At 35.7% G+C, this 27,963-nt stretch overlaps 2 long non-coding RNA genes across 2 annotated transcripts in view; both read left to right on the plus strand.

The window, feature by feature from the left end:
* Positions 1-3,498: 3,498 nt before the first annotated feature.
* On the plus strand, positions 3,499-7,709 carry LOC117975394 (uncharacterized). Its single transcript, XR_008620386.2, has 4 exons — positions 3,499-3,620; positions 4,573-4,771; positions 6,172-6,301; positions 7,135-7,709. It is a non-coding gene; the product is annotated as an uncharacterized LOC117975394 (long non-coding RNA).
* Positions 7,710-9,535: 1,826 nt separating this feature from the next.
* Positions 9,536-27,963, plus strand: part of LOC130540649 (uncharacterized) — an 85,585-nt gene continuing 67,157 nt past the window's right edge. Inside the window, exons 1-2 of the long non-coding RNA XR_008954641.1 lie at positions 9,536-9,879; positions 14,447-14,511. This is a non-coding gene — a long non-coding RNA (uncharacterized LOC130540649). The remainder of the gene's footprint in view (positions 9,880-14,446; positions 14,512-27,963) is intronic.

Consider the following 27,963-nt stretch of genomic DNA (forward strand, 5'->3'; position numbering starts at 1 on the left):
TTCTTAGTTCCTCTTGTGGCTTTTGGTGGTTTTTTGAGTATATATTTCTCTGCTACACAGATTCCATACTCCTTGAATGATTCACCCTTGTATCTCCTCTGTCACTGGGTGTAGTACTTTATACAGAGTAGGTGTTAATAAATATTTCCTGAATATCACTGAACTCTGTAAACTCAGTATTAAAGTGGAAAGCTTCACTGAAAGGATGAAAAATATTTTCCAAAGACTTGAAAGTCCTTATTAAAAATATGAGACACCAGCCAAATAAATACATTTATATACATGCAAAAAAAAACAAAAAAAAAACAAGAAAGTAAGCAAACCAACCAACAAAATACAAAAAAGCAAATGATTTTTTTTTAAATCAGGGAAAAATAAGCTTTTTAGAACAGCAGGCTTTTTAAAAACATGCCAAATACATGTTCTTGAATAGTGTGTTTTGTCTTCTCATCTTGTTTCCTCAACTCCTAAAATATTAGTGTTAAGAATTCATTTCACTATTATTGGAATGTTAGACTTTTGCACTTTTGGAAATATCTAGTAAATTCTGAAAATTGGAGATATGAATTAATTTACTCTTTGCACAGCATGATTACCTCTTGTTAAGAAAGATATGAGTATAAAAATTCTTTTAAAAAGCCTAGTCAATACCAAACTTTCTTGTGATAGAGACAGAATCACATATAGTATATATTTTTAAGAGTGCATTGTTATCTCTGAAATGTAATTTCCTCAAATCACAAAACTTATAGTTTCAATTTTCTTGGAAGTACCCATCTTTTAACTATGTGAGCTTCTGCAAAGCACCACAATGTCTGTAGAAGTGGAATTCCTACCCAGATATCTGTTCTCCTGAAAGGCTGAAGAGGCTTTCCAAGGACTATACTAATAATACAGAATTTAAGACAATCAATATGTTGATTCTCAGCTTCCAAGTGCACTCTTTGCTATAATTAATAAAAAAAAAGTTTATGACTCTTCTGTGATGGAGTACAAGCTTTCTCATCTTACCTCAGGTATAAAATCCAACTCAGGGACAAAGGAACATTACACTTACTGGGATTGATGTTGAGAATGTAGATGACTCTGTCGACCCAGTAACAGACACATCCTTTTGTAAGATGTGGCAGTTTCCAATTCTTTGCTTTCAGAAAGTAAGTAAATAAATAAAAGGAGCTCCTGCTCAAACTGTTAACTGATTGATCTGTATAAGTTTTGTCACCTGACTCAGAAAGACTTGACATTGCTCTCACAAAAGGTCTTCTGTTCCCAACTTCCATGTGCATAAGTTTTTCAGTGCTTAGATTCAGAAAATAGGAATAAAATTGTTGTATTCTAGCTGTAAGAAATTTTCGTTCAGATACATGAGCTAATCTTTTTTTTTTAAATGATCACCTATTTGAATAAGTGTATGAATACAATTTTATTTTTAGGTTTAAAAATAGTCTATAATATATGTTATTTTGATTGTATACTATTAATAACTACAGTAACTCAATTCAGAAAAAATATTTTAACCCTTACAGCCTCATGGCTGTTACATATTGTTATGTATGGCTGATATAAACTGTTAAATTTGATATACACATATGATAGGGTTATAAGTAAAATAATTTTAAGCTTAAAACATATTAAATAAATTTGTTGAAGTTGAACGGAAGTATCAAGAACTAGTTTGAGATCAAAAAGAAAAATGCAACACTTCTGACTGTTAAAGAAAAATTATTCATGTGTTTTTAAGTGGATAATTGGTATCAAATCACTGTGAAATAATTCAGAGGAAACAAGAAATCAGTTGTGTGGAAACAACACGTGCTTTGGGACTTCAGTAAAAATTTGAGAGTTCCTTAGCACAAGGGCTGCCTCTTACTCAACTTTATGTTCTCATGCCTAGCAAAGAGTCTGATGCAAATTGTAGAAAACATTTAAAAAACCTCTCCTCATGAGCATCATCTGTTTCCTACCGCTCAAGTCTGGTCAGCCTGCCAGTGCTAGACAACTGTGTCAGGAGACCACTGCCATGCCTGAGCTCAATCTGTTCCTTCAACCTGCAGCCCTGGAAACTTGATCTTCTATGAACCTTGTCACTGATTTTTTTATTTCTTTGATTTTTCTCCAATAGCATTATTTGCAATGTTGTGCAAAACCCAAAACCAAACCCAAACCCTCGCTTTAAGTGTTTGCTAGATAAGTGAAAATGGATAAATAAAAATAAAAAGTGCATAAAGGAATAAATAAATGACAAACATAAGAATCTTTAAAGGAATGTATTAAAATGATATTTTCATAACTCAGCCTTAAGCTGGTTTATGAAACATATAAGTCATCCCAGAGCCGGCTTTTTAAAAATCCTGTGGTTTTATGTTGCATGGTTTCTATCATGTCTCACTGTTGTAAAGACTGCATTTCAGAAGAGGCTAGATCACGCAACTCCAATTTAGTTTTACAAAATTAATGCAATTAGGGTGAGGAGAGCGATGCTGAGGCTATAAAATGAATTTAAAACATTTTTTTTTAAACTAGGAAAAAATTTCCAAGATCTGTTTAACAACTACAACAAAAATCACATACGAGGTGGGAGAGTGAAAATAATCACTAGTTTATATTTTATCATTCAGTGGTTGATTAAAACCATGTTTTGCTGAAATTTGTATTTGCTTAACAGAGAACCATGCACGTTGTTGTAATAAGTTTGTTTTTACTTGCTACCAAAATATTAGTATTAATTTGGAAAAAAATTAAAAAATATTTCAAGTGTACCATATAATACAGTACAGCATATACAATAGTCACAGAAATGAGATGAAGGAAATCAGTCTCTTGTAGCAATCAGGGAAATCAAGACTAATCAGGTGGAACTACTTTATTTCATTTACTTTTTCAGGGCTATTATATTAGAAAATAAATGGCAAGAGAAGAATTGATAGGACCATCAAGATTAGCCAATTTTCTTAGTAAAATAATTGTACACAGAATGATCCATAAAACATTGATTTAAGAATAAATATCTATATAGGAATTTTAAAATTAAAAAACTATGCCCTATGAGATTATTATAATAAAATCTGTAATCTTTGGGAAATCTAAAGAAGAAAAAGTACTTCAATCTGGAACAAGAGAAAAGGAAATGTTGGCTTTGGGTACTCTGTACAAATTGAATGCAAAACCATTAACTTTCATCAGTAGAAGATTCTATTTCACTATATTTCATTGGGATCAAAGGTATATGCAAACCTTAGTTATTTGTGTCAAAGACAGCTTGTGAGAAGATTTTAAATGTAATGATGATGCTCGTCAAACTTAGAAGCCTTGGAAAAATTGTTAAGTCAGTGATATTTATTCTTGGGAGCTGGTCACAATCCCAAAAGACACAATCCTGAATGCCATAATTCCATATTTTCAAATCCTGAAAGATCAAAATGCTGAAAATATAATTCTGGAAAAAATAATTTAAAAATTCCTTAAAAGAGACTGACTTAACTTTTTTTTTCCTTAGAGACAGGGTCTTCCTCTTTGCCTAAGCTGGAGCGCATTGGTGTGATCATCGCTCACTGCTGCCTCAAAACTCCTGGGCTCATGCGACCCTCCCACCTCAGCCTCCTGACTAGTTGGGACTACAGGTGTGTGCCACTACATTGGCTAGCTGTTTACTTACATTTTTCGAAGGACATTTATATAAGAAACATATGAAAACACAATAGAACACTTAAATAGGCTACTTGACACAACAAAATAGACACTAATAATACGTGTATTTTTGTAAGCATAAACAGGTATACTAATGACAGTCACACAGGCATAACATTTATGAACAGACAAACCATATTTATAAATACATAGGTCAAAAACTGAAATGTATAAATGCATATCACAATGGTTGGTAATTGTGTGCACTCAGCTTTGTAATTGCAAGTCATCCGAAATACTGCAATGAACACCTGAGACTTTTGACAAGATTGATCAAAAACCACTATGGGTTACAACTACATTATCACTACACCAGTTGCTTAAGGAGCCAAGATCTTGAGAAATTTTACCTTTTACAAATGCAGATGTACAAAAAGGACATCTCTTCATTTATTATGGAAATTTTAATCTTTTTATGTACATGCACAATGCTTACACACAGTCAAGATTGTGATAATGCATTTTTATGGAGGCAAATTTCTAAAAAAAGTACATAAATCAGAACTCTATAAAAATCTACACAATTTATACCTCCAGTATTGGAAATGATGCAAAGATGAAATACATAGCATAGTAAATTATAAAAAAAAATGCTGACAATTTGAAATAGTGGGGAAAAACTAAAAAAAAACAAAACTAAAAAGAAATTTTGACATATGAAAAGTATATTACAGGGACAGATTGCATAGAGATAGTCCATAGGAGCTGGCCAACTTTCACCTAGCTAGCAGTTAACTGTATTTTGAAGTCTTACATCACAATGAATATCTGCTTTTTTCTCTTAGGACATGGTTCTCCTTGGATAATATGTTTACATTCATTTTCTATGTGGTGCTGCTCTTTTTGCAACTCTTCTGATTTGATATACATTGATATTTTGTACAGAATTGGTTCCTTCCAGTGAGTTCTTGGTCTCGCTGACTTCAAGAATGAAGCCACAGACCTGTGCGATGAGTGTTACAGCTCTTAAAGATGGTGTGTCCAGAGTTTGTTCCTTCAGATGTTCAGATGTGTCTGGAGTTTATTCCTTCTGATGGGTTCGTCCTCTCGCTAACTTCCAAGAATGAAGCCGTGGACGTTCAGAGTGAGTATTAGACCTCCTCAGGTTAGTGTGGACCCAAAAAGTGAGCGGCAGCAAGATTTATTAAGAGCAAAAGAACAAAGCTTCCACAACATGGAAAGGGACCCAAGCTGGTTACCTCTGCTGGCTCGGGTGGCCAGGTTTTATTCACTTATTTGGCCCCGCCCACATTCCCCTGATTGGTCCATTTTACACAGTGCTGATTGGTCCATTTTACAGAGTGCTGATTGGTGCATTTTTACAGAGTGCTGATTGGTGTGTTTACAGTCCTTTGGCTAGACACAGAGTGCTGATTGGTGTGTTTTTACAGAGTGCTGATTGGTGCATTTACAATCCTTTAGCTAGACTCAGAGTGCTGATTGGTGCGTTTTTACAGAGTGCTGATTGGTGCGTTTACAATCCTTTAGTTAGACACAGAGTGCTGATTGGTGCGTTTACAATCCTTTAGCTAGACACAGCACTGATTGGTGCGTTTACAGTCCTTTAGCTAGACAGAAAAGTTCTCTAAGTCCCCACTCTACCCAGGAAGTCCAGCTGGCTTCACTTCTCAATATACGCATTCCCTATTTAATTTTCCCATTTTCTTGTGATGCTTCTGTGTTTTGACTTTGTGGAAATCCATTCTGCATGCAATACAGAACACAAATTTGGCAAAAACAGTACTGGTGATCAAAAAGCAACACTGTTGCATAAGTGTCTTCTTATCCTACTATGCACATAATTATTTTCAAACTAGTCAGTAACTTAGCTGGCTTCCTCAGGCAAATGCAGCTTTAATTTATTAAAAGCCCTGGAATATCATCAGGTGGAAGGAATGCCAACACAGGTGAATGAGGCATTTTTAAACTGACGTTTTCATTCTTGCCGTGTTGTGCAGGCAATCTACTCATTTGAATTTTTCTCCAAATGCATTGAGCTGAATGGAAAAAAACAAACTTTATTGGTAACACCCTGAAATCCACTCTTGGAAATCTTGATTGCACCTAATTCCAAATCTGTCACTATAGTTGGGGATTCAACTGAAATCCATTTTCTTCTTTATAAAGACAATAACGAGGTAATAGTTCTGCCTAACATGATGTGACTTTCCTGCGATGGTGATTTTCCAAATTTTAAATGTTTAGAATTTTAGATGATAGGGATTTAGATTTTAGAGATTTTGATCTTTTAGGATTTCAACATTCAGGATTATGGCACTCAGTATTGCGTCTTTTGATATTATGATCCAAACCCTTTCGCTTCATAAAAAACTGTGAAACAGCTTTTTCTGTGCATTAAAAAAAAGTTTCAAGGTGGAGTTTCTTACATTAAGAGAATCTTTTTAAAGAAAATGTGTGGTGGAGAAATTTTCAAGGAGGACATCTTTATCTAATCATTTCTAGTAAGCAAACTTTCTCTACTAGGTCAAGATCTAAGCAAACACACAAATGTGAACAACAGGGAAAGAACCCATTGACCTACCAAGACAGGCTGCCAACAGAATTTTGAAGGCTTGCCAAGATGCTTTTATGGAGGTAGAGTGAATGAGATTCCGTAAGTGCAAAATAATCCTTTTAAGACTACCCAGAAAGTAATATAAGTGAACTAGTTATATAAGATTCAGTGAGGACTACCAAAACATTGGGAAGAAATGTGGATTTTATCATTCAAGGAAATATAATTTTATTGTAAGATATAATCTTTGTTTTTATAGTCAAATAGAAACATTCATGCCTTAATACAACGTTTGGTAAAAAGAACTGAAGAAGACACCATAGAAGATTTTAACAAACAATGAACTCATTAGCTAAAAGATTTGTCATGAAATAATGATTGATTTAGTTGTTTTCTAAAGTATTTTAGTGCCTATTAGATGTTGAAGGAGACTTTGATCATGAAGTGTGTTCTCTGAGGAGCTGCTATTTTTATTTTTATATTTGTTTGAAGTGAATTGTCCTGCTAATTCTTTAACATAAAATATCTTCAATTACATGATTCAACATTTTAAAAAGTGATTAAGACAGAAGAATATGTACTGGGATTTATTTTTGGATCTTTGAAGTAGCAAAGAGTAGCAGAACTCCTTAATCCATAGAGTGGTTATTTTGCTGTATGATGACTCTTGTATTTACTCCCTGAATTACCCTTTCCACTAAACAGTATTAATGAGACATTAGTAGGCTATAGAAAAAAATACTTCTGATCTACTTAGAAATATTCATGAGGTTTTCTCCTGGTGGATTCACATCAAATTTTATTTTTTAAAACCCCAAGTATTTTTATTTGATGATTAATAAGTAAGATGGAGGCTGGTAGGTGGAAATCGCCAGCAGGAAAATAAAATGCTTCGGCTAAGCTGACAACTGCTAATGTCCTCCTCTGTACAGACTCTCCTGCTGAAGACTCATGGAGGCTTATTTCAAGTCTTCTTTAGTTCATTGCCTGCATGTTCAAATGGAGCTGGTACTGTGACTCACAGCTTTCTGTCCAAGAATGCGATTTGTACCTCTACAAATCTTCTACACCTTCTTCATCTAGTAAACACTTACGCTACAGGTCTCATCTCAAATCTATTACTATATGCAACTATTGTACATAAGCAAGCCATTTAAAAATGTTAAAGGAAGATATACATTGATATGGTTTGGCTGTGTTCCCACCCACATCTCATCTTGAATCGTAGCTCCCATAATCCACACGTGTCATGGGAGGGACCCAATGGAAGGTAATTAAATAATCGGGTTGGGTTTTTCCCATGCTGCTCTCATGATAGTAAATAAGTCTCATGAAATCTGATGGTTTCATAATATAAAGGGCAGTTCCCCTGCACATGCTCTCTTGCCTGCCACCATGTAAGATGGGCCTTTGCTCCTCCTTTGCCTTCTGCCATGATTGTGAGGCCTCTCCAGCCATGTGGAACTGTAAGTCCATTAAATCTCTTTTTCTTTATAAATTACCCAGTCTTGGATGTTTCTTCATAGGAGTGTGAAAATGGACTAATAGATACATATAGATACACATACATGTATACATAAAGCCATTTCAAAAGACTTTGCTTCCTGAAGTTTGTAAATGTAAACAAATTTATTTTACCATCATTTAGGTTACTACGTTCCTCACTAACATAGAAACAATATCTAAAATGAGTACTTATAGGGTTATTAAAATATAGTATGAATATGGCTACTGGAAAAAAGTCAAAGATATATTTTGAGGCCACTACTCTACGTCTCTTGCTGTTCTCTTGTACACATTTGATATTGCACAAAAGCCAAAACTTTGGACTCCTTTGATTAAAGGCAAGGTCAAGTAATCCTGCTGGTTCTACCTCTCCTCCCATTTCTTAAGTGAAAGGGTGCAGTCATATAAGGTGCTGTTTAGTAAAATGGTGCTGTGAATTCAGCATGAAATGTGTGGGCAAGTGTTTTTCAAGTTCTCACATATATACTATATTTCTCTTCCTCCTTTTCCCTCCTCAACCTCAATCCCCATCACCCAGTGTTTCATAAGGTTTTACTTTCTGTAGCTTATACTGTAAAACCAGGAGTTCCCTTCCTCCTCTCCCAAATATAACCTTGTCTAATAATATTAATTGCACTTTCCCTAACTATACATACCTCCCTGGAGATTTTGAACTGTAATTCTTTCTCTCCTCCATCTTCCTTGAGCATTTTTCATCTAGTGGAATATTCGGTGGCAAAGCTCTCATTCTGGAAAAAGTTTAGCCATGCAAGCATAGAAGAAATAAGCCAACAGTGGTAAACATAGTTAATGCATGTAGTTAAGTCTTCTAAACATGTCTCTTGAATGATGTCACATTTTGCTTTTTCAAACTAGGAATCAACAAAATGGAGGAACATTTGAGGTTTGTTAAGAAATTTCCCTCCTTAGCCATAGAACTAAGATATTTTTAAATAAAGAGGATCATAGTGGGCCATAAATGATGTGCCTTTCTAGGATCCCAAAATGTTTTATTGATTGAATTATATAGAGAGATTTAATGGAACCGTGGTTGAAAAATGCTTTTAAAGTCTTTGATCACTGGGATATCAATGGAACAAATGAGTTAAAACATTTTCAGAATTTAATCATTTATCTAGGTAACAGGGTTGGGGGTAAATGGCGGGAGAGAAGGGGAGGGCCAGGGCATTAAGGAATAGTACTCCATGTGAAAAGAAGAATTGACTAGTAACATCTGTACTATTTAAATTAACAGGCTGGCATATATTGTTGTGCAGGTTTTGCATTGCCCAATTCTTGGCGGGGGGGCGGCATTCACATTTGTAGTCATTATGGGTTCCTCTATTTATAATGCCAATTTTCTAGCAGATGTTGGTATATTGCCTTGAGAAACTGTTAGATTCCTCTAATTTTTGCAAAGATGCCTTTGGGAAGTTGAAAGATTACCCGATTACTATTAGAGAATCCTGCTACCAATACATACTTGTCTTGTATAATTTGGGCAAAATGTAATATTCCTGAATCTTAGATTCCTTGTTTGTAAAATGTTTAAAATATATCTAAATATAAGAATTGTTGTAGCATATATATGTGAGTACATGAATGTGGCCGTCACAGCAGCTGTAAGTGGAAGATATTATAAATATTGTTAAAACATTCTGATGTTTTATTTTAAGCTGATAGTTTTTCTTTATGCTGACTTTACAATGAGTTCTAAACATACACTTGAGTTTATCATTTGTATATAACTACTGATAGAAATCTGATGAAAAACACTAATAGTAGTTTATAAAAGATTTTTTTCAATATGAACTTTTTGTTTCCATTGTGAGAAATTAAATTTCAAAATGTAATTATTAAATGTATGCCTGAGTTTCAAATGTTTTTCTATATCCAGCTAATTAAAAATATTTATAACATAGTAGTAGTTAAATGTCATGTTCGCCTTATTAGAAAGAATGCCTTCAAATCAGTATTATCATGATTACCATTTATTTAACATCTTCATTATGCAGGGCATTTATAAAATCTGTAGAAATTAATTTTCTCTAAATGCAACAAGTTTTATGACCAGCATTCACTGTCTATGAAAGATGACTTGCTTAGCAGAAGAGGAAACAGTTTCTTCAGACTTTCCAGCCACAGTCAGCCTTGGTGACATTGCATATCAGGTAAACCCCCAATCCCTGGCCACATTTGATTGGTCCAAGATGGAATGTGACCCAGGCTGAGACAATCAGACTCAGTCTCTTGATAATTTTAATTCAGAGCCCCAGTGACTGAATTAGACAATAATGGATATTCTACCTATAAGTTAGAGAGAGTTGGAGACAGGAAACTCAACTCACTTGAAAGCTGCTATTATGGAGAAACGAAAAAAACTGCTTTGTAGAAGATAGCCTGGAAAAGTAGAGAAGTTGTCTGAGAGAGGGACAAATCAGCTTTAAAAGTGTTTCATTTTTTTGTTAGGGCCTAAATATACTTTCTGTATTTGGTAACTCTAAGATAACCTTGTATTCTCTTCTCAATTCCCCCTTCCACTTGAACTTGAATGGTGGATTTCTATTACTTTCAAATGAAAAATACTTAAGATATTTGTCTTGTTTCAAGGAAGATTTAATACAGTTATTTCCCGAACAACAACAAAAGCCTTTTGCTGAGCCACTGTCCTTCCAGTGAGACACACACACACACACACACACACACACACACACACACACAATCTTTACAGATCAGTTGAAGAGGATCATGGAGGCAGGTACCGCTTTCTTTTCCTTTTTTTTTTTTTTTTTTTTTTTTTTTTCTGAGACGGAGTCTCTCTCTGTCGCCCAGGCTGGAGTGCAGTGGCACAATCTCGGCTCACTGCAAGCTCCGCCTCCCGTGTTCACACCATTATCCTGCCTCAGCCTCCTGAGTAGCCGGGACTACAGGCGCCCGCCACCACGCCTGGCTAATTTTTTGTATTTTTAGTAGAGACGGGGTGTGTTATTCAGGATGGTCTCGATTTCCTGACCTCGTGATCCGCCCGCCTCGACCTCCGAAAGTGCTGGGATTTACAGGCCTGAGCCACCGCACCCGGCCCTGGCAGGTACCACTTTCCTTCCTCTTTCTTGCATGCGAATATGAATGAAACTGATTGCATTATTTAGGAAATGAACGCTCAGTGAATATCTTTCTAGTGGCTTCTGGTTCTTCCCAACATGCAGTTTGGAAGACCATTAGGAATAATTTCTAGCCATTTTAGATTCATGTGATTTCCGCTGGATAAGGAACTAGAAAATAGGAAGATGGTGCCATTTTCCCAGAGGTACCAAGAATAAGTCTTGTGTGGCAGTCTTTATAAGGCACATGATAAAGCTTCATAATTTTGCTGGGTAGAAAAATTAGTATGAAGAATGTCTTTTACATCCATAACAATTGAAAATTTAGAACTGATAATTCTCTTCTGGATTATATAATATTTCGTGGGATTCATTATGTTTTTTCCTTTATTAATTAATGAGGCAAATGGTCAAATCTAGTAGTATAACGCTAAACATTCCAGCACCCTATGGAACCTACCTTGCTATCCTTGTGGGAAATTTCTTAAGGTTAAAAATTTGATTATGGGAATAATAAAATTAGGAAAACTTTTAATAACAAAATTGTAGACAGTGGTTGTAGAAGGCTGAATCCTACAAATAAAATAGATCTTGGCACTTCTTGGAATTCATAGAGAAAAACACTGGCTGCCATGATAAATAGTGTAAGATGGTGATTTCATTGTGTACGATCTCTGATCAAAACCATACACTATAAAGGCCGTATACTGGGTGATCATTTGATTTTCCTGTGTCTGAGGATACTCATTTGTCCCCTGTAAAACGAAATACGAATTGTGCATGTGGCGGTCATTTAACCTACCACTAAATGCAGCTAATTCTGAATAAAAGAGAGCAGCTGTTTGACATATGCCCCCAGACTTACTGAGGCAGGAAGAAGGACTTGGGTTATCCAACTGAAATAGTCAACTAGTCTTTTCTTGTGGTTTGGGTTATAATATGCTGTGCCTTTATTTCCACAAAACAGCCTCATTGTGTTGAGATTGTTTGCCAATTCCTTTCTAGTAAGCCTCATGGTAATGGCATATTATTTTTAATGGGACTTTCAGGACACCAATCAAATTTTGTAAATTATATTTTAATACTTTGGGTTTCTTTGCCTTCATGAAAAGAGAGAGAACCTAAGGAAATTTGGGGAAAAAGTGAAATTTTTCCATTACAAAGGCTATTGAAAGATGAATAAATTTATAAAATGGTTTGAGGAGGTAAAAAATAACTGATTTAACAACATTATAACACAAGAAAATGTTGAAGACAGAAACAAGCATGGAACAATTAAGTGGAGAGGGATTCTGTGTACTTCATGAAAACAACGAGAATGTAACTCAGTTTTATAAATAAAAATTAATGCTTTATAGCCATGACCACATAACATCATTGAGTTCCCTAAAAATATTTCAGTATCCCTACCTTGTTAATTCACATTGCAAACTATTACTAACTTAACTATGTTGGGGTAAAATATTGAAATTATAGAGGAATTTTAACAAAAGGCAATATTATATCTTCCAAATACAGAATAATTCACATTCCTATAACAGGGCCCCTAATAACTAGAAGTCCTGACAGACCTTCAGTAAAGACCAAGAAATGATCAACCATAGTATCATATTTATAGGCAAACAATGCTTCTTAAAGTACTTGATCACAATTTGTCTATTTAAGTAGTTTAATCAAAACCCTATATTTATGCAGTCTTGTTCAAAACTGTGATTTGTATAATCAAACATTGTATAGAATATAAAGTTAAGCATAAATTCATACCATATAAAGTTTCAATTAGCGGAGGTAAATTATTGGGGCATTGCATTAGGTCAGTCCAAGCCAACAGGCAGAAGAAATAATTGTCAAGGAAAAAGAAAAAAGATAACTTGTTGATTTGTTCAAGGTCATTGAGTAGGTTGGTAATTAAGGTTATTCTTGATCTCTGCTTTCGGTTCTCCAAGAGTACTGTTCTGACCCATCATCACCATAAAGCCACCCTATAGTTGACCTCACCCTACAGTTGAGCAATCCTTTTGCTCTCCATAAATATAGAATGCTGATTGTAATTTGCTACTAGATATATTAAGAGGTCAATTTTATTTCAGTTTTTTCTAGCTCCACAAGTATATTTGAATACTACAGAGGTATATTCCTCCTGATAATCACTAGGGGTAGAGAATATATCAAATTACAATAATTAAAGATTTAGATGTTAAAAGTTGGGGGTATTGATAAGAGGGAGGAATATACTCTGATTTTTAAAAAGAGAAAAAATGAGAGAGATATAAGGAAAGGAAAAAAGAGAGAAAGCAAGCAAGTAATCAAGCACAAAGTCATGACAAAGAGTGAAAATAAATTTATTTTGCTGGTTAAAAATTAACAGGTATCATAAAACCAATGACAGTCTTCTTTGATAATGTATCAACTCAAACCCAATAAAAGTAGTTGAACAGGTCATGCTTCTGCTTTTTTTTTTTTTTTTGCCCTTTTATGTAATGTCATTCTTTCATTGTGATGGTGTTACCCAAAGTTGAAAAAAATTTATGGCTAAATAAACTAATTAATGTTAACCACCATTTTGTCATGTGAAGGGTGAGGATTGTAAATAAACATCAAAAGGAGTAATTGTTCTTTAGATGACGTCTGTTTATAATAGGAGGCATGAGTTATGCAATGCATCTCAAATAAAAGATGTTTTATTACCATCATTGCACATTACCTGAGTTACTTATATGACCAATGTAAAGTTAGATAAGTGGAGAGAAATAGTCCACACTGGGGATGGGCACGGTGGCTCACTCCTGTAATCCCAGCACTTTGGGAGGCTGAGGCAGGTAGATCACTTGAGGTCAGGAGTTCAAGACCAGCTTGGCCAACATGGTGAAGCCCCATCTCTACTAAAAATACAAAAATTAGCCGGGCGTGGTAGTGGGTGCCTGTAATCCCAGCTACTCAGGAGGCTGAGGAAGGAGAATTGCTTGAACCCAGGAGGCAAAGGTTGCAGTGAGCCAAGATCGCTCCGCTGCACTCCAGTCTGGACAGCAGAGCGAGACTCCATCTCAAAAACAAACAAACAAACAAAAACAGATAGTCCATAGTCCACAATGGGTCTTAGAGGATAATGCATTCTGAGCTACCATTTCAAATAAAAAAAAAATTGTTAACCTGTTTCCAGACACTGATCTGTGTTTGACTACAGCCAAAAATGCCAGCATGGTGCCAGGTATAACCAGGATTTAGAATAAAACTAAAAACGTGTACACACACACTCGTAACGAGGGAATTATATAGAAAATTCATATAGTCACTTCTAACTTGAGTACAGTATGACATTGCTAAAATTTTAAAGAATATGTTTACTTATTTTTTACTGTTAATCTTGCTAGATAATTGGCAAGATAATAATATTTTTAATTTGAATATATGTCATTAAACATAACATTTCCAGAAACTTGTTAAGGAAAGAAGATAAGTATAAATGTTTATGGCATGTAAGACAGTGACTCTAAGGTTAATAGGCAAATCAAGTTGCTGTAGGAAAGGAGAATATTAAATTTGTTTTGTTTAAACCACTAAATTGGTGGTAATTTGTTACAGCAGCAAAGATAACTAATATATATCTCACAACATTCTTCATCCTCACTTTTTCCAGCTTCTAAAGGGCCTCCCACATTCCTTGGCTTGTGATGTCCCTTCCCCATCATCAAAGACAGCAACGTGAGTTAAGTCCTTATCATATCACATAACCCTGAACTTACTTCTGTCATTACATCTATTTCTCTGACTCTGTTCTTCTGCCTCTCTCTTCTACTTTTGAGCGTCCTTGTGAATACATACCCAGAATAATCTCCCTATTTTAAGGAGAAACTTTGATTCCATCTGCTACCTTAATTTCCCTTTGCCATATACTATAACATATTCACAGGTCCTGGGGATTAGAATGTGGACATCTTTAGGAAGTCATTGTTCTGCCTACCACAGATACATTGGGCAAATAGTTACCAAAGAAAGCTGGTATAGTAATAGTAATACCTGGCAAAATTGTGTTTAAATCAAAATATATTAGTAAGGAAAGGGAGAAACTGCAAAATGATAAAATCTACCAAGAAGATATACAATGTAATTGTCAATAAGAAGTAAAGCCAAGACTTGGAGCTAGGTTTGTGTCTACTGGTCCAATGTTCCTACCAACAAAAACCTCTAAAGAACACAGACCTATAAAAACCTCTACTTGAAGCCCACTGTGCAAGTACTGGTAAATTTCTTGCCCAAAATGAAAATAATAATTATAACCTGCACCATAGGGCTATTGTAAAAAATACCTTAGGATTGAGACACACTGCAGCTATCATATAAATGTTAAATAAAAATAATGCTTCCTGTATCCTTACTAGGGTTGGGCAAATCCAGATGTATATTATACTTTTCACATATTTCAAAATATTTTCAAATGTTTTGGTTTGGGTTCAACAAAAACCTCAAGTACAAAAAAAAAAAAAAATAGAAAGGAGAATATTTTTTGAGTCGGAGTCTTGCTCTGTCACCCAGGCTGGAGTGCAGTGGCGCGATCTCAGCTCACTGCAAGCTCCATCTCCCGGGTTCATGCCATTCTCCTGCCTCAGCCTCCCAAGTAGCTGGGACTACAGGTGCCCGCCACCACACCCAGCCAGTTTTTTGTATTTTTAGTAGAGACAGGGTTTCACCGTGTTAGCCAGGATGGTCTCGATCTCCTGACCTCGTGATCTGCCCACCTCGGCCTCCCAAAGTGCTGAGATTACGGGCATGAGCCACCGCGCCCGGCTGAAACTATACATATATTTTTAAAGAACTAGAAAAACAAGCTGAAGCTAGCCACTGTATTTAAAGCTATTTATTCCTTTCACTGGTGACTATCACATTATTTACATTTTTCCCTTTGTTGCAAACTTACAAATTCATATTGTTCCCTTTTTTAGTATATTTTATGTACTAACTTTCTTAGTCATTTAAAAAGTTTTTTCTGATAATGTAATAGTGATATCTTTATTATCAATTAATGGAATATATGATGCTAATTGATTTTTCAGGCAGTTGACAGAACAGCAAGTTATAAATATTTTAACCATTTGAGGAGTATTCTTCCTAAAATCTAGTACATAGTTCCCTACTGAAAAGGATATACTGATAAAATATAACTTTTGTCATGTGGGCCAAAAAGATTATGAAGTTGCAATAGTCTATTTTGTTGTCATTTGACTTTTGGAGTTTTATTTAGCTTTCAGTTTTGTGTCATATCTACATACATAGGTGGATATTCCATCAAGGGCAGGGATTAGTACTCTGAGTTCAGCATGGTGCTCTGCACATAGTAAGTGGGTGGTAAATATTTGTGAGTTATATATTATGAGCTAAATTGTGTCTCCTGAAATTCATATGTTGAAATCTTAACCCCCAGTACCACAAAATGTGACTGTATTTGGAAATAGGGTCTTTAAAGAGGTAATTAAGTTAAAAAGAGGTCATTAAGGTGGGCTCTAATCCAGTATGACTGGTGCCCTCATAAAAAGAGGAAATTTGGACACAGACACATACAGAAGGAAGATGATCTGAAGACTCAGGGAAAAGGTGGTCATTGCTCTTTGATCTCAACCTTCTAGCCTCCAGAACCAGGAGAACAAAATTTCTGTTGTTTAAATCAATCACCCAATCTATGATACTTTGTTATGACAACCCCCTAGAAAGTACTGATAAATGATAATCCTATGTTGCCCTATGAGAGAACAAAGTTTGCCAACAGAACCTTATGCTTTTATTATTCTTATGTCTTCCTTCCTTCTTCCTTCCTTTTTTGTCTTGTGCCTTCTTCGTAGGTCTCAAAGTATCAACTATGAACTATTACTTAAAAGTGCTTGAATACTAGAATATTCACTTGATACTCTCGAAGCCTTTGTGGTTGTTTTTATTTCTGCATTTCAAGTTGTATTTTGAGCTTTTTTTATTTGGAAAGATTCTGAGTAACTGGAGTTATAGCAGCAGACTTCTATTTGAAACTCTTTTCTGTACTAACGTTATGACTTTGTCACTTTACTTCTCTGTCAAAGGTGACTGGTGATAATACTTTATTAGGGAGCAGTGGGATTCAAATGAAATACTGCATGTGAAAAATTACTTTGCAAACTTAGCAGTGTAACACAAACACTCATCATCATAACTAGAAGTCTGGCCTCCTGACAAATACCTGTTGACAAGTAAGGATTTGTTGTACCAGTCAGTTTATTGTTAACCAATAATAGATTATTTAAAACACTGATAGCTGTAGCCCTATGTTGAATCGGGACATACGTCAAATGTATGTGGTCATTTCTTTGAAAATAGAGGATGATGAGGAAAAGTTCTAAATTCATGTTGTGAAAGGTTGTCTGTAGTTTCTTTGGAATTTTTTTTAAAGTTAAAGAGATAAAATTTTTTTCTTTTCTCTTTTAATAATTTTGAATTATATTTTTCCCCTCATTTAAACTTATGTTTTATTTATTTTTGATTAGTTAGCATGACATACCTTTTTGTTTTTGTTTTGTTTTTTTGAGTCTTGCTTTTGTCACCCAGGCTGGAGTGCAGTGGCTTAATCTCGGCTCACTGCAACCTCGGCCGCCCTGGTTCAAGCTTCTCCTGCCTCAGCCTCCTGAGTAGCTGGGATTACAGGTGCCTGCCACCACACCCGGCTAATTTTTGTACTTTTAGTAGAAATGGGGTTTTGCCATGTTGGCCAGGCTGGTCTTGAGCTCCTGACCTCAGGTGATCTGCCCGCCTCAGCCTCCCAAAGTGCTGGGATTACAGGCGTGAGCCACTGCGCTTGGCCAGCATGATATATCTTTAAAAAAATTTTTTTTAGGAGACTAGGTGTTGCTGTCTGCCCAGACTGGAGTGCAGTGGCATCATCACAGGTCACTGAATCCTTGAAATCCTGGGCTCAAGAGATCCTCCCGCCTCAGCCACCTGAGTAGTTGGGATCACAGGTGTGCACCACCACCACCACGCCTGTCTAATTTTCTTTTTCTTTTTTAGAGACTGGGTCCAACTGTCTTGCCCAGGCTGGTCTCAAACTCCTGGACTCAAGCAGTCCTCCTGCCTTGGTGCCACCACGTGCTGGGATTACAGTTGTGAGCCACTGCACTTGACCTGATATATCATTTTTTTAATCCTCTTAATTTTTTAAAAATTTTTAATTTTCAAATTGTGGATAAAATTGTATACATTTATCACGTACAACATGATGTTTTGAAGTACATATACATTGTGGAATAATCAAGTTACATTCTACAGTGGTTCATATGACCACAAATTTATAGAAGTTCAAATGGAATTTTTATTAACAATGGTTAGTTTAGATTTTATTTAATTTATTGACATACAAGTATTAGATATGACTCAAATGTGAGTATGTTGCCTAATGTATCTATTTTCTCTTTTATCAGTTATGTTTTATGAAGCAATTTGAAAATAAATAAATTAGCCCCAAACTATATAACCAGTGATACCCAGTTTTAAATGCAATTATTTTCAAATGTGTGGTGGGTGACACCAAACAGTTGTCGGTTAGCAGCAGCCTCATGGTAATTAATGCACCTAGTTTGTTTGCCAGATTTGTCTAGCCACTTCATTATTGTCTACTTGTAAAATTCAGTATGGTGCTTTGAAAAGAGGTACAGTATTTATGTATTTATTTTTAGATTAGTTTATGTTCCAATAACTTTTCAACATATTCCTATCTCTTCTTTTTCATGCTAGTTTCATGTACATGTAACACCTAATGTTAGATCCTCACACCTCTGGGTATGTTCTAAACCCTCTCAGTGAACACAGGCTTGATAGGATGAGAGGATGGCCCTTTTAAAGGACCAAAACCTTAAAAATGACATTAGTCTCTACAGAAACAAAAGGCTTCTTAGTAAAAGTTGAGGATGCAAATTTACAGCAAAAGTCTCCTTCAAGTTAGATTTACTTTGGTAATATTCAGATTTGGGGTTTTTAACACCTGTTTTAGAATCTGAAATGTGAGGAGTAGGATGTGTCTTGTTTTTTTCCTTTTATCTTTCTTTTTTGCGATAAAATACACATAACGTAAAATTTACTGTTTTAGCCATATCCTTTTATTAAGTGCTGTTTTTCTCGAATTTTCTGTACTATTAAAAAAATCTTTATCTAAAAAAACTTTATCTAAATGAAAAACACAGCCTATTCTTTAATCCAGTTAGGTCCCAGGAGATGCTCCTATAAAGACCAATTTTCCTTTCCTTGTGATCTGGTGAGACCTGCAGAATCGTATAGAGGATTTCAGCTGCAATCTTTGTATTGTGAACTCGGCCAACAAATTGCTCCATGCTCCAAACAGATGTTTCCCTTTTAGGTTATTGCACCACTTGTGGACTGTTTTCCTTCCCTAGAGGAAATATCAGTGTGGTCGTAAACGAGAAAGCTTCTTCTGAGCATCCAAGAACAGGAGTGGCAGCAGCAGTAGCAGGGAGTGAACGTGGAAAAGTGGAGATACATGTTTTCATGAATTTGCAACCCATCCCGCATTTTAATTTTCCTCTTTTTTATGCTATTTCTTATTTCAGAGGTCACTTGATATATTATGAGAGTGAATATTTTTATTTTTATCTTTAAAAATACTTCTTTGCTGATTTATTTAACATGTTCAGTACAACAGAGCTTGAGACAAGGGCCAGAAGCCTCCCCGATTTACAGCATAGCATATTTTGAAGAGTCCCTCCTAATCTGTGCTAGAAGACAGACATTTTAGATTCTCACTCTTAAAAAGTTAGACTTTTCATGACAGCGAAAGAGGTACTTACTAAGAGAATATTATTCTCTGAAAAAGAACAAAGATCTGCATTGAAAGAGTAAAATGTCAAAAAAAAGTCTTATATTTCCTTTGTAGTGTTTTGCTTTCCATGAAAAATGATTAAATGAGTCCTCTTTCTGTAGAAAATAAGTCACAGCCTAATACAAATGTGAGTTCCTATTTGCAGATGGTGGTATTATTTTTATGGCATGTGCGATCACAGTTGCAGGCACATTTTATTTCCTTCCAAGCATGGTGTTGCCATACCTATGCCTTGAAAACATAAAGTCTCTATCTTTACTGACTGAGCTGACTACCACGAAAATTTGACATGCCAGTGTGAATGGGGAGGGGGGTGTGAAGGGGAGGAGGGCAAAATGTGGGAAACGGAAAGGCATTTTACCAAAATTTACCAAAATATGACCATGAGTCCATTCTTTTTTAAAGCATCATTTATGTCTCCTTCAGAAAACTGTCCCAAGACTGAAAAATCAAAGAATTTTATTATATTATCTTTTATAATATAAATTTTACTTTAATAAAATTTAATAATCTATTTAAATATTATTTTTTATAATATAAATTTTATTTAGTTTTGTTTTTTGGCAAACTGCAGGAAAATTTACAAATTTTTCATTCAATTTGTGCTAATTTTTTGGAATGCCACCAATATTCAAGACTCTAGATTTACTTATAGGCCTACCTGGTGACTGAAAACCCAGTTCAAATTGTTAGTGCAGCCTGGGCAACATGGCGAAACCGTGTCTTTACAAAAAAAAAAAGCAAAAAAAAAAAAAAAGCAAAAATTAGCCAAATGCGATGGTGCATGCCTGTAGCTCCAGCTACTTGGGGATCCTGAGGTGGGCACAACCATGAGCCTGGGAGATTGAGGCTGCAGTGAGTTGAGATCACGCCATTGCACTCCAGCCTGGGCAACAGAGTGAGGCCATGTCTCAAAAAAAAAAAGTTAGTGAACAAAAATGAATCAGAAATTCAATAATTCAGAATTATATTCTTCTTTTTCTTTTGTCTATTTTTTTTCATTAAAAAACCGAAGCATGGTTTTTAGAGGAAGGAAGGGAGTCAGATACAATAAAACATATTTTAGATCTTATTTGGGAGGGAGAAAGAGTGAGGTTTCTGAAACTGTAATTTTTCTGTGCAATAAACAGTCTAAAAGGATGATGGTATGATTAAATGGATGAAATTCTTTATGTATTAGACTTGCCTTATCCTTATGTTTTCTAAAATTGCTATCATCTCTTTTTAAATCTACTAATGGATATAGGATATACAGAAAATGATAGACTAGAAATGAGCCAGAAAAGAGAGATGGGTTGTTGGAATCAGATGGGTGATTCAGAACTCTATTAATCAATCAGTCTATCAATCAATTATTTAGTTGATTAATACATACATTAAGCAAAATTTACATTGTCTCCTATGAGTCTGGTGTGATGCTGGACATACAAGGTGAACAGGTGTGATTGTTGTCTTCAACTACGTAGTATGTACAAGGCCCACATTAAACCATTTATGGATGTTTTCTCCTCCAAGCCTCAATACCATATCATGAAGAAAGGATTATTGAGCCATTTCATAAATAAGGAGCTTGAGCTTAGCTCAAGTTAGAGCAGGTAATAGGGAGGTAAGCTAGGTTTTTACTACAGTCTAGCTGTCTTAACTTTAAAACCTCAGGTTCGTTTTACACCTCATTTGTTTCATTATCTAAAGAAGTGAATTACTAAGCCTTATTGATAAGATGTCTTCAGAGAGGCAGCATAATGTCATGGTTAACATAACATGCACAGGCTCCAAGTTTGGCTTACTGGGTCAAATTCATGCTTTTCTATTTTAGGGCTGTGACCAAGTTATTGAACTTTGTATTCCTCTCTTTCCTATTCAGTAGAATGGGAGTGTTAATGTCTACTTCTGTGAATGGGAATAATAATTGAACAAGGAGTAAACAAGTTAATAGTTAAGAACACATATTTTGGAGTTAGATGCTGGGGTTTTCATTTCAAGCTCTATCACCAATTAGCTAGGTGACCACAAAAGTCACTTTAATCTCTAAGTATTAATGTGTCAGTATATTGCTAGGCATATAGTGCTGCAAGTGTAAGTTATTTTACAGATGTATATAGATGCTGTGGTTTGAATGGTCCCCCAAATTCAAGTGTTGAAACTCAATCCTTATTGAAAGGTGGGGCCTTTTGGGAAGTGATTAATGGACGAGTGCCTTATAAAAAACCTGGAGGGGACTAGCTTAGGCCGTTTTTGCTCTTCTGCTCTTCTGCTATGTGAGGGCACAGTGTTTGTCCTTCCATTTTTCTACCTTGTGAGGACACAGCAAGAATGCCCCCACCGGACACCAATGCTGGTGCCTTGATCTTGAACTTCCCAGCCTCCAGAACTGTAAAAAATAAGATTCTGTTATGTATAAATTACCCAGTCTGTGGTATTTTGTCATGGCGGCACAAATGGACTAAGACAATATGTAATTTTAAAAATATTATTCTAAAAAGATTAGGGTGAGATGGCCAGCTTCTTCATGCACTATACCAATGGCATACCTGATCCAACCAATCTTTTGTACCCTATGTAAAACACCGCCTCCTCAAGCTCATCTATAAAACCTCCTGCACTTCACTGTGGAAGCAGCAACCCATTTTCTCTTTTCCTTTTATTTATTTGTTTATTTATTTTTTGAGATGAGTCATGCACTGTCACCCAGGCTGGAGCACAGTGGCATCATCTCAACTCACTGCAACCTCCACCTTCCAGGTTCAAGTGATTCTCCTGCCTCGACCTCCTGCGTAGCTGGGATTGCAGGTATGTACCATTATACCCAGCTAATTTTTGTATTTTTAGTGGAGATGGGGTTTCACCATGTTGGCCAAGCTGGTCTTGAACTGCTGACCTCAGGTGATCCACCCACCTCAGCCTCCCAAAGTGCTGGGATTACAGGGGTGAGCCACCACGCCTGGCCTGCAGCCCATTTCTCCAGGACTCTTCTCTGTGCAGAGAACTCTTCTCTTTCTTTCACCTGTTAAACTTCCACTCTGAACCTGAAAAAAAAAATGTTATTCTTCAACTTATTTTTAATCTTATTGTAGAACACCCATTTTTTCAGTTTAAGACTTTTTTTTTTTTTCATTTTAGGACAGAGATTAAGATTAACCTTTTGTTTTAACAGTCTCCTATTTTTTCTATATTTGTGCTCTGATTTCTATTATCATACTACTATTCTAGGTTGAACTTTTAATCAACTCTTGCATAAACTGTTGAAATAGGCTGGTCTCCTGCCTTGAGTTTTTCTTCCCCTGAATCTATCCAGCATACTACTGCCAAATTAGTCTTTTCAAACACCACTTTCATCATTAATAAGCTAAACAGAACTACTCACATGAGTCATGCTTTCCCATATCATGAACTTACTTCTCCTTTTACCACTTCTTTGAATTTCTTTGAATCTCTACCTCTGTAATTGTAGAGAAAAAACTCTCATCTTTGTATTATACTCATGGAATATCTAGGAGTCAGAAGAGCAGTAAATGAGCTAGAGGCAAGAACGAGAACTGCCTTTATTTAGTAAAACATTTCAAGAAATGATTTTGATTATAGAAAGACCTAAGAGCATGTCAAAGATGAGACCGAGAGATGGGTAGAGTTCAACATATATATAAAGATGTGGGAAAGGTTGGAGAAAAAATACTCAAAGTGGGGAGGAAGGGAAATTATAGGCAAGAAAAGGGCTAAGCAATATAATGAATGTCTCAAGCTTTATAAGAGATGATGATAGAATTGAAGGAGGAGAGAAAACAATAAAAGGCTTTTAAGAACAGGATTATGGATTATAGCTAATAACAATGTATTGTATTCTTGAGAATTGCTAAAAGGTAGATTTTAAGTATTCTTACCATAAAAAATGCCAAGTATGTGAGGTAATACACATTGCATATGTTAATTATCTCAATTTAGCCATTCTACAATGTATTCCACAATTTCAAAACAACATGCAATACATGATAAATATATACAACTTGTGTGTGTGTGTGTGTGTGTGTGTGTGTTGTGTGTGTGGTGGGGACTGGGTTTCACCATGTTGATGGCTATCTCAGAATCTTTTATTTATTTATTTATTTATTTTTATTATACTTTAAGTTTTAGGGTACATGTGCTCAACGTGCATGTTAGTTACGTATGTATACATGTGCCATGTTGATGTGGATTTAAAAATTTAAAGAAATTAAAAAAAAACTGCTCTCTGATAGTGAAGTTACACTGTGTGCTATAGTGTAACCCTCACTGTCATACCTTAAATATTTAGGAAATCTCTATTCTCCATTTTAACAATTAAGGTCCTGGCAAGGGATAGTCACTCAAATTTGGTAACCAAGGAGAGTTTTAAAAGTGATTACATAAGAGATATCATCAGGATTTAGGAAAACAAAGAAGGGATAGTGCAGTTGCCTAGACCTCAAGGGGTATAGAAAAGAAGCACCAACTAGAAGGAACCCAGAGAGAGCCTCTCTCTTAGATGGGAAGGCCATTCACCTGATATTATAGGAGCTGTAGGTAGATAAACGCAGGCAATATGCAGCAATCCACCAAGAAGGGAGCTGAAAAAATTAATTCCTTTACGTTTCTTTACCCCCCTACTCTGATCTTGCCAGCATCTTCCATTCACCAAACCCAACTGGAAATCAGTGGGCACGGGAGACCATTGAGTAGAACATTACTTTCAGACTCCCAGGTTACAAGACCAAGTGGATAAAGTGGAGAGTGATTTGGAGATGCACACAGAAAACATCCAACACGTACAAATTGTGTGAGTTATATTTGGGGAGATCAGAGAAAAGAAAGCATGTTCCATGTTTGGGTCAATACATGGTAGACAGAAGGAAGCAGCGTCAAGAATTAAGAAGCAAGACATTGAGAACTTGGCCAAAACTGGAATTAGAAATAAATAGGCACAATGTAAAAACCCCATCAGAGGAGGCTCACTAATTTTCCTCTTCAATTTGAATGGGGATTTGATTCAATGTTATTGGAATCTCAAAAGGTAGAGTGAATCAACTATAATATGGGTTATTTGCTTATTTGTATACATAGCTTGCTTTCTGTATTGTAAATCTCCCTAAAGATAAGAGAGACTGCCCACCTTTATTTCATCCCATACCCCCTAAGACAATGCCTTATATATAGTGTGTGTTCCAAAATTATATGCTAAATGGATTAATAAATGAATGCAATTTCCCTGCTCAGAAAACTTCCATGGCATCCTGAGATTGCCTTTCAATACCCCTAATAGTATTGCTTCAATTCACCTTTTCAGGTACGATGCTATTTTGCTCTAGGTATTTGATTAGTTATTTTATTTTTTTCAATTTTGGAAGAGATGGGTATCTCATACATTGCCCAGGCTGATCTCAAGCTCCTGACCTCAAGTGACCCTCCCACCTTGGCCTCCCAAAAGACATGAGCTCAGCTTGATTAGTTATTATTATTATTAGCTACCTAGACATGCCTTGATTTTTGATATCTCTTTGTCTTTTCTCATTTGGTTTCTACTCACTAACTCTCCACACCTTATTCATGCCTTTAAATGCAGCTCAAGTTTAACTTCAGAGATAAATCCACCACTGACCTTAGTTGCTGCCTCTCAACTTCATATTTGAAAACTTTACTGGTACTGTGGAATTAAAAATATTCAAAACACTTGTCTCTCATTTATCACTTGAAGAAATCAAAACTTGGAGAGGCTAAAATGATTTATTTGTTCAAGCTCTCTAGCTGACCCATCCTAATTACGGCAGGTTTGGATGGTGTCTTTCCCTCAGTTTGGTGCTTTCTAATCAAGTATACCTAGTCCCTATGTAGTTCACACCTTTAATATTTTCCCCAAAGCTAATGAACTGCATGTGCTTACCCAAGATAAGGCTGCATGGCCCAACTTAAATACCAAATTTTTATTAAGTCAGTGTGGTATTAATTGTGCACACATTTATCTTTGATTGATAAAATGGGGAGGTAAATGATTTCATAAAGCATCCAGTCTGCAGTTGCTGTTTGAAAAAAGAAAAAGAAAAGAGGTCCCGATGAAAAGTTTGGGAATCACGGACTGCCCTGTTGTGAAGTGTGGAGAATATTTAAACTGAAAAGCACCTTAGAGTAATTTGATCTAATTCTTTGTTTTACCAGACAGATAAACTGTGGCAGGGGGGCTGAATACCATTGCCTTGATTTGTACAGAGATAATGTTAGAATTAATATCCAGGTGTCTAATTTTAGCCATATCCTTTGTATTACTGTATCCTGCTCTAGAAATTGTTTTAACATAAATGTTGGTCTCAAAAATGTCAACACTCATGAAGGGCAGCGTTGTATAGATGTGCTAGGTAGGAAAACCTGGATCTGTGCCATCTTGACTTGGTGTCACATTAACACTCCATGGTTGGAGAGACCAGTATTTCTAGGTTCTTGCTGCTTGGCACACAGCGTAGGTAAACTGTTGCAGTGATGTAGAGATGGAAGGAAATATCACTGAGCTGGCCTTGTTCCCACAGACATAGTTTAATTGTGCCTGTCTGTTTAGAGAGACAGCACTCACCTCCCTTAAGTTGCTACTGGTTTTTAAAATTATAATAATCTCAAAAGGTAGAGTGAGTCAGCTAAAATATGGGTTATTTGCTTATTTGTATACATATCTTGCTTTCTCTACTGTGAATCTCCCTAAAGATAAGGGAGACTGCCCACCTTTATTTCATCCCATACCCCCTAAGACAATGCCTTATGTATAGTGTGTGTTCCAAAATTATATGCTAAATGGATTAATAAATGAATGCAGTTTTCCTGCTCAGAAAACTTCCACGGCATCCTGAGATTGCCTTTCAAATACCCCTAATAGTATTGCTTCAATCCACCTTTTCAGGTACAATGCTATTTTGCTCTAGGTATTTGGTTAGTTATTTTATTTTTTTTCAATTTTTGGAAAAGATGGGTATCTCATATATTGCCCAGGCTGGTCTCAAGCTGGGCAATATATATCCCTTTTATCCCCTAATGAATTTCTACCTAACACTACAATTATAATTTTCATCAGTACAACTTACATTTTTTTCTGTTTGAATTCTCATTAAATTTTAATGTATATGATTGTACGTTAATCAAGTTGTTTCCAAAATTCTGTTCTATCAATGTATATTTGAGCATCTAACTTTAATATTAACTTCCTGGAGGCTTTTATACTTTCACATGTAAGAAAAAACTGAAACAAGCAGTAACTAATATTAGCTAGTAAATGTGGTTTGAAATGGCTAGAAAAGGTTAGGAAAATGGAGTCCTTTTATCATGTTACATAATGCAAAGTCAAAAGAAACACCATGTTCCTCCTGAGATGGAAACCTCTTGTTAGTTTTCATCACGTATACCTGATTTTGGCTAAGTCATAATACACACTGAGTTAGACCAGAGCCTATTTTTCTTCTTTTTTTAAATTTATGCTTGTATTTCTACAGTTCATATTAGAAGGAAAAAAAACAGGAAATAGAAGTAGTGTGAGTCCTAAACAATCTAAAAGGAAATGGGAAAGCTACCCAATTCCATATTTCATAGTTTAGACAAAAGAAAACATTTTTTTAATATCTACTTAAGAATATTTACACAGTTGATTTAAAGTTATATCAGTTTATGCCCTTTGTATGTTTTAGATAACATTGTTGAATTTCCTCTGACTTAACATGAGATGGACTTGCCTGTGTGCAGAGCTATGCAGGCAGACACTCCCTCCTCCATCCCAGCAAAAGCCATTTATTAAGCAGCTGTTGTTATTAGTTTACAAAAGGTTTTTCAACACTGTGTGCTTTGTGACTTCACCTTTCAGTTTGTTTTGAGGAAAGCCACATTCCTTAGATTCTCCTCTCTTAACTCTCATTAGGCCAACTGGTAAGTTTAGATGATGTCGTTTAGAAAAATTGGTCACAACTAGAATATAAACATAACGTGCAATATTCCTGGCTACCTACAAAGCATATTTTGATACTGAATACAGCAAATCTATGAAATCTGAAATAAAGGAGCTTTGTGCCAAGTCATGCTCTTTAGGCAGCGCTCTGCAAATCTCAGAAAAAGTAGAACCCCAAACAATTTTTTGTGACCTGAAATCGAAGTCAGCAAGGTTTCCCATTCAAGGTGGACAAGTAGCTACCTTTTCAACAATCATATATTTTTTGCAGTCAGACAGACTATTGCAGAGAAGCAATAGATCACCTGTCCCACCTATGGACTGGTGCCAGGAGGTGTCTGTTCCTTGAGCTCAAACATTCATGAATCAAATCTATTTGTAT

Source organism: Pan paniscus, chromosome 10 (genome assembly GCF_029289425.2).
Source record: "Pan paniscus chromosome 10, NHGRI_mPanPan1-v2.0_pri, whole genome shotgun sequence".
Lineage (NCBI taxonomy): Eukaryota > Metazoa > Chordata > Mammalia > Primates > Hominidae > Pan > Pan paniscus.